We start from the raw sequence: 8,951 nt of genomic DNA, 5'->3' as shown, positions 1-8,951 counted from the left end.
TTTGGAAATATTTGTCTGCCAAAGGGAGATGGTCTAAATCCAGGTTCGGAGTGGTAATTGGTCGGACATTGATTTAAACTAGAGCAGCCATCCTTGGTTCTTCTAGATTCAAGAATTGAGGAAAAGGGTTTTCTGTTTGAATTAGGGGAAAATTGGTTCAATTTAGAGAGGTTTAGGGTTGCTGGGTAATTCTCCACCTAATTACTTATTAATTTAAGCAATTGAGTAATAGGTTTTAGGAATGCGACAAGGTTTCTCAATGATTTTGGGTAAATACCTGGTTTCAGCTCTTGAAGGGGTTGATGGGCAATTGTGCACGGTTTGCAGGAGGCATACGTGACTAAGGAATTAACTGGAAGTTTTAGCAACTTCTGCAAGTTGGCAGTTGAACGTGGTTTGGTAGTTGGACATAGTCTGCAGCTTACATGGGAGTCTGAGTGTCTTTTCCCTTTTCATGATAAAACCAAAAACAATGAGTCTTTTTGGTTTTATTTGCCAAGTCAACTGAATTTGGTTGGTACACGGGCAAAAGGCACATTTGACATTTAGCGGGGGACAAGACCTTTTGTCGTCTAGCGAGAGGCAGTAAGCGGATTTTGATCCCACTACTTTTGGGCTGGGGTGGTTTTTAGGGGAAGCTTCCCATTGCCATTCATCGGGTGACACGTAGTAGTAGAACCAAAAGTGAAACCTCCCATATCAGGCAGGTAAAGTTCGACCTTCGGAGGTCGCCCGATATGATCATCAACCGTCAGATCACATGGTGATCGAGGCAAGGTTTTGTCACAAGGTTTAATGGAGGGGCCTGGGGAAGGCTTAAGAGTGGTGGGATTTAGTTAATTAGGGATTATGGTGTGGTTAGGGAGTCAGGGGCGATTTCATTAGTGGGGATGATTATTAATTAACGGCAGATCAGTTAATTAATTTCATACATAAGGATAGGGTTTTTATAAACTTTATATTTCAAACTTTCAAGGCGGAAAATGAATATAAGGGTTTATGTTTATAACTATAGGGGAAGGGTTTTATTTCTTTTTGGGATTTAATATATATAAAGTTAGAAATTAATATGAAAATGAAGCAGTGCTAAAGTGTAATGCATTTATTTATTTGTCATAACACATTATACTGAGTCTAAGTGTGTTTTTCTGGGTTTTTTATGTGAAAATGAGTTATGTGGGGGGAACAAATACTTTTCCTAGGTAAAAGTGGTTTAACCTTAGGAAAAGGGTTTTATTAGGAAAATGAATGAATTGAAAGGGGGAATGAATATTTATGAGGGGATTTTTAGTACTTTAGAACCTATAAGTCATTTGGCAGAGGGTTCGGTCCCTCCAGAAGTTAGAGAAATGCTCTGAGCCGCTTTTACTTAAGATTTTAGGTACTTAAGACTTTTCTTGGAAATTAGTTAAGTGAAAGGTGTAATGAATAATGGAGTTTAATCAATTTGACTTTGTGGATTTGATACATGCCCAATTTTTATCCATATTTAGAACTTTGATGATGAAGGTGATCAATATGATTTTATCTAATCAATCATCACAATTCTGCAACCATTCTTCTACCTTACCCACCTACTCATCCTACCATTTTTACTTCTCTTTATTAGGGTGCACTTAAACTATCAAACCCTTATGAAAACATTTTCTTTTCCTTTTTACAATAGTAATCTAACTAAGTCTAACCTTATTACATCCAAGGGCTTAGATTAAATAGTTGAGCTCCTTTTATTTACTCTACCTTAGCTAATTATCTGCCAAGATTAAACAGTTTGGTCAGATTTTATTCTCTATCTATAAGCATGGAATTGAAATCATGAAATAGTCAAGATTAAATAGTTTGACTATCATGGATTGTGGAAAAGATAACAAGCTGCACACTATCAATTATTCTACATCAAAAAGTAACTAGTAGTGGCATTTTGACTTGCACACTTTCATGGTATTTTCGTTTCATGGGGTTCATTTTTTCATCTTTTTTGACCATTTTTATTCTTTTTGTCCTTTGATTTTTCTTTTAGGACATACCCTCTTTACATTTTTTAATTTTTTTGATTTTTTGAATATGGAAAACATTTGCAGAAAGCAAAAGTATGTACATATTACATATTTGATCTTAGCCATTCAAAAATTATGACCCCTATTGGTATAGGAACCTAACATCTCCTATAGCCTTGTTATATGTTTACATGTTTGATGAGAGACAATTGTTCCTGCAGTATGATTAGAGACTATGAAGTCGATGCGTCAGAGGAGATGGACATCAATTCCTGGTTGGAAGCCTAATGGAGAACGCCGAATAAAAGTAGGGAGTGATTCCTGCAGAGCTACTGAGTGAAGAGTAGAGAAATAAAACACGTTTTGATAACTGATTTGATCCAATAAGAGGCATCAACTACGCTGAGTTGGAGGGGTATTGGCACAGAAACGGGTGTAAGATTTGGAGGATTAAATTCCAAGGAAATGGAAATATTATTTAGGTAAAAGAGGTTATCGTTATTTAAATTAGCAAACATATGTCATTTAATGGGAAAAACAACAGAGGAACGGAGGTTAAACTGAATCTCTAGCTTAGCTAATTTCAAAAGGTACACTTTTAGTGTAAAAAAAATCATACGTAGTAATGATGTAATTCATGGCAAGTATATCAATTTATATCTGGTTCATATTCATTTTTCAATACTTGTTTATTATATTACGGTGGGCAATAAATGGTGGTAAATATGTTATTGCTTGTTTATGATTTATTTTTGAAGATTGTAATTTTGGTTGGTTTTCTTATGAAGCTTAATATTGAGAAATCACTCCACGAATATATAAATTATGCAAAAAAAAATGAGGTGATTATCCACATGGTACAAAGGCAACAACAAGACCTTCAAGATATTGTCCAATCAATTGTTTCAAAAATATTTTTTGCAATAATATTGAAAAATAAATATTTGATTTTCAAAGTTAAAATTTACAAGCTACATTGGTCAATGCTAAACTAATCCTGATCAATAAGAAAATTGATTGCTATAGTCCTTCCTTGGTAAAGACTAATACAAGTAATTAAAAGAAAGGAGAATGTGTAAGATAATATGTTCCTTTTCACCTCTTTTCTCATATATGTGCCAACTTGACCAAAAAACTATCATGAGATAGGTTGACACATCCTAAATTTTATGTAAATTTACCATTCTTTAGGTATATAACTATTTTTTTGGAGGAGGTTATAAAAGTTTAGTTCCCTTTTTATTTAATTCCTCCAATATTATTGATGTGTTGCAATACTAATTTCTTGTTTTATTTTTTTCATATATGTATTTTTTTTGTTATATATCAAACTTTAATAATTATTAAGAATTTCCCCATTTTTCCCGACATGTAAGTGATCTAGCACTACTACACCATGGGCACTTTTAAGACTTTTTTTAAGATACAAGAAATCTTTTTTCCTAAAAAGTTACTTTTTATTTTAATTATTTCACATTAAAATTTAATATCAATTGAATTGTCTTAAATAAAAAAATTTAAGAGAAAAATGGTTTGAGACAAAAATATTTTAAGACAAAACTTTAAATTTAAGACAAAACCTTATGTTTAAGACAAAACCTTATATTTAAGACAAAAATATTTTAAGGCAAAAATATTTTAAGAGTTTGAGACAAATATTTTAAGACAAATCTTTATGTTTAAGACAAAAACACATTGAGACAAAAATATTTTAAGACAAATTTATATTTAAGACAATGGCCACTTAAGACAAAACCCATTTAAGAAAAAAAATATCAATTTAATAAAATTTTATCTAACAACTACACAATTGAGTCCGACAATGCACCCTAAGTCCGCCAGCTTGCGGGCTACTACTGTATCACACATATACCAACGTTGTTATTTCACATTCTATTCATGTTATCTTATATTAAGACAATGACTTGTTGGGCTCTTCGTTTTCTGGGGGTAGCTGACTCTGAAGAACGTGAAAACTTTCCCTCGCAAGCATTCCCAAACATTAATTACTCTTTTGTCCCTTCAATCTCTATTGATAAGATTAGAGACAACTTGTATGTCGTTGCATTCGACACTACTACATGGAAGGGAATTTTAAGACAATTTTTTAAGGAAAAATAAATCTTTTGTCTTAAAAGTTTCAATATGATGCACTAGTAACAAAGGTAAAGGATTAGGGTTTCATCTTTATGTTATTGATGGGTTCTTCTGGAAGTAGAACGATGGAGGTTGAAAACAACTAATGGGACTTAGGGCAGTGGAGGCCAAAAACATAGGTGTTCATTGTGAGAGGAGCAATGGAGGCACTTTTGATGAACATTAATAGGTGGTAACATAGTTGTATTACTATTCGGGGTCTCCATCGATTGTGTTTTAATATGTGTTTTTGACTATTTTATTTATTTTGAACGCTACTTATATCTATTGGTTGTTGTTATTAGCACATTGTTGTGCTAGATTGGCAACATGGATTAGATTCACCTGAAGGCTTGTTGAAAAATGTAGCAAGAAATTCTCAATTTGATTTTGCCTCGATTAACTTGAGAAAATTTGAATTTCCACGTCAGAAGAAAACTTTGATGCAATTAGCTTATATGAAATGGTTTGTGTCACACATTTTACTCAATAAATTCGAGTTGGAGGAGTTAAGGTTCAATTAAGCATGTGTGATTACTAATTTGTGGCAATCAAATTTAATTATCTCAAGTTGTTTTCAGTTAAACTAGTTCTAACTGTTGGAGGAACAAGTGGAAGGCTAGTTGTGCAGTGAGACTTTAGTCAAATGTAGTGATCATCTAGTTAACTGATCAATCAACACAAAATAGCTAGTGCATGCAAAGAATTCGAGTTCCCTGGCTATGGTGGAGATTCCAAGGAAGTGTAACATTAGTTGTAGACTAGTCTTGAGTGTACAAGTGTTGCATGCAGTGACATGATCAACCTTAGGAATTGCGCAATCCATTTTGGAAGAAAACCTAAATAATAGGGGACTGATTTCTCAAGGAATTGCACAAGGAAATAGGGGCTCAAGCAAAGGAAGAAATTGACAAAGTTTGGGTTTGAGCTTCTTAGTGAGCAGAGAGATAGGTTATTCACTTACAAGTTGTGCAAAATTGAGTAAAGAAATCGTAATACATCTATATTCATAAGATTGATGCAAGAAGGCATTGGAGTTATTAGAGATTGATTTCCCCAGGAAAATTATTATGTGCATGTGTTTTATTTCTTATTGCATGTCTAAATTTTTTGTTCTAAATTGTGAATTAACTTCTGTAGAGAAGTAGAGTAAGTTTGTGTATTATGATTTTGAAAAAAATTCATGAGAAGTTGCAGATCTACACCATAATTTCTACATCGTACCATAGCAGGATTCGAATTAGAGTAAGAATTTTAAATTTGTTTCTCAGGACATTTGAATTTGCAGTTCAGTGTAGCAAGATCTCTGAAGAACTAAAAAGATGACCTTCAACGAGCTAAGGTGAGAGTATTCCTTGGAAGGAAACTCTAATTTCATTGACTAAAAGGATCACATGGAGGAAGTATTCGATGCCAATGGATTGCTAGAATACATCAAGAGAGATGTTACAAAACCAGAAGAATTTAATGCCCAAAACCTTGCTCAGTGGAAGAAAGTTGTAGCAAAGGGGCAGATAATAATATTGGAGAGAATATGAGACCATATCGGTAACAATATCCATGGGAAAGAAAATCATTATGCAATGTGGTAGGCACTAGAAAATCTGTTCTAGAGTAGTAGTGACCACAAAAATTTGGTGCTCAAGGATAAACTTTGAAATACCAAGATGTAGAAGAATGACTTTATCCTACAATATCTAAGGAGGTTCACACAAGTTTGTGATAAGCTTGAACAATTTGTGCTACTCTTTCAAAGGATGACTTGGTAAGAATACCCCTTCTAGGCCTTCCCAAGAGTTGGCATAGCTATCAATATTAAGTGAACAGGAGGGAGAAACTACCGAATTGGGAACACTTATGGTACAATTTGGTATAGGAGGAAATAAGGCAAAATACCAGAGATGGGACCTCATCCAAGGGCAAGGATGAAGAAAAATGTGCATTGGCTAGAAAGGGAAAGAAGGGAAAAGGGAAGAAATCTCAAACCAAACTAGAATCCAACCAAGGGAGAAAGAAGAAAGATTTGTCAAAAATTAAATGCTTCCAATGTCACGAATACGGGCACTACGCCACGAAGTGCCCACAGAAAAGGGGAATCAAGAATACATTAGGAGAAGGAGATGGTGAAGCCTTCACTTCACAGTTCAAAATCGACTTTATCCTTATCGCATGCATGTCGAACATAGTGATGGGGAGTGTGTGGTACATGGACTCAGGTGAATTGTTCCACATGATAGGATGTAGAGATTTTTTCAATGACATGGAGGAGAAAGATCTCTAGATGCACATCAAGATAGGGGACAATGGAACGTACAACATGACCAGTGTTAGTACAATCACCTTCCAGAGAGAGTCAGACTCCCGTCTCAGTCTTAAGAATGTCATGTTTGTTCTAGGCCTAAAGAAAAATCTCATCTCTGTTGCAGTTTTGTAAGGCCATGGTTTGGACGCGATCTTCAACAAAGGAAAAATATTCCTGAGACACATAGCCACGAGACAGGTGAAAAATATCGAGGTTTGTGTGAAGAATCTATATAATTTAGATGTTGAAGATTGTGTTGCATTAAGAACTAACGAATAGAAAGTGAAAGGCCACGATTTAGGTGAACTTTAGCACATAAGACTTGGCCATTTACATCATGGAACCTCGAATATTATACCAAAAATAGCCACTAGACTCCTTAAAGGAGCACTTGAGCAACAAGATGTATGCAAAGGATGTACCTTGGGGAAGTACATAAAAATTGCATTCCATGATTGGGACAACAAAGCACATGCAGTCCAAGAAAGGATCCACTATGATGTATGTGGACCTTTCTTGATAGCCTCCACTACTAGACACAAATATTTTGTCCTTTTTATTGATGAATTCTCACATAAGTGTTGTATCTGTTAATGCGGAAGAAAGATGAGAGATCCTCCAAATTTGTAGAATTCCATACACGGGTTGAGAAAGAAACTAGTAAGAAGGTGAAGGCTCTCAGGAGAAATAATGGAGGTGAGTATGTGTTGAATGAATTTAAAAATTTATGTGTGAAAGAAGGTATTCAAGGAGATTTGAGAACACCCCACAACCCACATTAGAATGGGGTCATTTAGAGAAATATCCATAGCATTTTGGGAGCAATGAGGGTGATGTTACATGACCAAGGCCTACCTCTGCATTTGTGCGTTGAGGGATGCAATAAAATAGTCTGTTTGCAGAACCAAAGTCCTCATCAGATTCTTGGCATGATTACAGTGGAGGATTTCTCGGGAAGAAAGTCTGTTGTTTCACACTTCAAGATTTTTGGAGCCTGTGTTTACTGCCATGTCTCCAAAAAATCAAGGAATAAGCTTTAGTCGACCGTAGAATTGGGGGTATTTGCGGGTTACATAGAAAATACCCACAATTAACATGTGTACTTGCCATCACTTGTAATGATAGTTGTTTGAAGAGATGTAAATTTTGATGAGGGGAAATCTCTGTGGTCCTCTCTTGAGAGGGAGCTTTAGATGCCATCAAAAGATGATATTTTAGCTCCAAAAGAGGAACCTCAAGAAGTTGTAGAGAAACCAAAAATTGTGGAGCAGAGAGTGGAGAGATTTACTAAAGCAAAACCTCCAGATAATGTAGAAAAATAAATAAGGAAGTTGATAGACTTGTGAAGGATGCGAGGGAGAATTTAGGATATCCTTCAAATTTGCGTAAGCAAAGGAGGTTACCTGAGAGGTACACTGGCTACATTGCTCTTATGACTGAGCTTGTAGAGACTGAGCCATCCTATTTTGAGGAAGAAATAGAGAAACCTGTATGGGTTGATGCAATGGTGGAGGAGTATGAATCCATTGCAAAGAACCGTGTTTGGGAAAAGGTCACAAGGCCAACATATAAATCAATAGTGGGTTTGAGATGGATCTTCAAGGTGAAGCAGGCAACAGATGGAAGCATAGGGAAGTATACAGCTAGATTTGTGTCCAAGGGGTACTCTCAAGTTGAGGAAATTTACTATGAGGAGACCTTTTCTCTTATAGCAAGGTACTCATCCATTATATCAACTCTTGGTCTAGCTATGCATATGGGGTGGAATATCCACCATATGCGTGTAAAAACAACATTTCCAAATGGGGTTATTAAGGAGGAGGTGTACATAGAGTAACAAAAAGGTTTTGAGACATTTGATCAAGAGTCTCATGTGTGTAGACTCAAGTGAGCATTGCACGATCTCAAACAAGCACCTCATGCTTTTGATAACATCTATATTCATAAGATTGATGCAAGAAGGCATTGGAGTTATTAGAGATTGCTTTCCCCAGGAAAATTATTATGTGCATGTGTTTTATTTCTTATCGCATGTCAAATTGTGAATTAACTTCTGTGGAGAAGTAGAGTAGGTTTGTGTATTATTATTTTGAAAAAAATTCATGAGAAGTTGCAAATCTACACCATAATTTCTACATCGTATCATAGCAGGATTCACATTAGAGTAAGAATTTTAAATTTGTTTCTCAGGAGGTTTGAATTTGCAGTTCAGTGTAGCAAGATCTCTTAAGAACTAAAAACATGGCCTTCAACGGGCTAAGGTGAGAGTATTCCTTTGAAGGAAACTCTAATTTCATTGACTAAAAGGATCACATGGAGGAAGTATTCGATGCCAATGGATTGCTAGAATACATCAAGAGAGATGTTACAAAACCAGAAGAATTTAATGCCCAAAACCTTTCTCAGTGGAAGAAAGTTGTAGCAAAGGGGCGGATAATAATATTGGAGAGAGTATGAGACCATATCGGTAACAATATCAATGGGAAAGAAAATCATTATGCAATGTGGTAGGCACT

The sequence above is a fragment of the Pinus tabuliformis genome, chromosome 3_2 (genome assembly GCF_031772625.1).
Source record: "Pinus tabuliformis cultivar Carrire ecotype Pingquan chromosome 3_2, CPIR1, whole genome shotgun sequence".
Lineage (NCBI taxonomy): Eukaryota > Viridiplantae > Streptophyta > Pinopsida > Pinales > Pinaceae > Pinus > Pinus tabuliformis.
The sequence above is the reverse complement of the archived record's forward strand: the minus strand, read 5'-3'. Positions refer to the sequence as shown.